This window comes from Hyperoodon ampullatus, assembly GCF_949752795.1.
Source record: "Hyperoodon ampullatus genome assembly, chromosome: 2".
Taxonomy (NCBI): Eukaryota; Metazoa; Chordata; class Mammalia; order Artiodactyla; family Ziphiidae; genus Hyperoodon; species Hyperoodon ampullatus.
This window is the reverse complement of record NC_136915.1, coordinates 46,977,598-46,978,786: the sequence shown is the minus strand read 5'-3', so window position 1 is coordinate 46,978,786 and position 1,189 is coordinate 46,977,598.

Genomic DNA, 1,189 nt, shown 5'->3' with positions numbered 1-1,189 from the left:
CTGAAAATTCTCCTTCCTCAATCTCGCACAGGTCCAGTCACCCTCTCCATCCTGCACTGCAGCCCAGGCCCCTGCCAGGCCCCGAAAGCCTCTAGCACGGTCTCCCTGTCTGTGCTCTTGTCCAACCCCCCAACCCAGCACTTTCCCTCCATTCCTGCATGAGCCTTCTTCCTCTCTGTTTTCTGATTTATTCCCTTTTGTGCTCCAGAGCCCTCCTCCTTTCCCACTCCTATCACTCTAATGTGTTTTAATGGACATTTTCAGTTTGTAAGTGTCCTTGCAAGATGCAACTTCTTTTGTGCATATGTTTTATATAGTTTTTTCCCTCAGCACTAGGTTTTAGGTCCCATCCATGGTGCTACATGTACCCCTATTGCCCCTAACTGCTGCGTGGGACTCCAAAGTGCCCATTCACTTCCCGAAGATGGGTCCTCAGGCTGCCTCCTCTCCCTTGCACCACAGATAACACTAAGACTTCCTCATACATCTCTCCTTATGGACCTATGGGAATATTTCCCTGACATGTGTGCCCACGAGTGGAATTGCTGAGTTACGGGCATGCATAAACCTAATATGACTGAAGAGTGACAGATTCCTGTCCAGAATGGCTACCATCTGCCCTCCTATCAGCAGTGCCTGTATGCACACGAGGAGGGAGCTTTCTAAAGCAGACATCTGCTCACATCTCCCCACTGCTTGCCTCTCCCCTTCCCCCCATGCCTTCCCAGACTCTGAAGTCTTCCTCCTTAACACAGGCTCCAAGGCCATACTGACCCAGCCCTTGTCCTCCTCTTCCTTCCCACTCTGGGCTCCAGGGCACCTACATATCTGTAGTTGGTTCTTGGTCCCATGTGCCCTTCTCTTCTCCATACATGCCTGTCATATGGTCATCTTTCCAAACCCCCTGGAGGGGACGTCTCTTCTCTGGGAAGCCTTCCCTGACACTCCGACTCCCAGCTGCCTGATGTACCTCCTCTGGACTTCACAGCCCCTATGCTGCCGTTCAGCACAGCATTGACCTGCTGGGCTGTTCGTGTCTTTATATGTCTCTGACACTTCCATTAGGCCAAAGTTTCTCAACCTTAGCACCTCTGACAATTTGAGATGGACAAGTCTTTGCTGTGGGGCTGCCCTGTGCACTGTAGGATGTTTAGCAGCATCCCTGGCCTCTACCCACTAATGACAATAA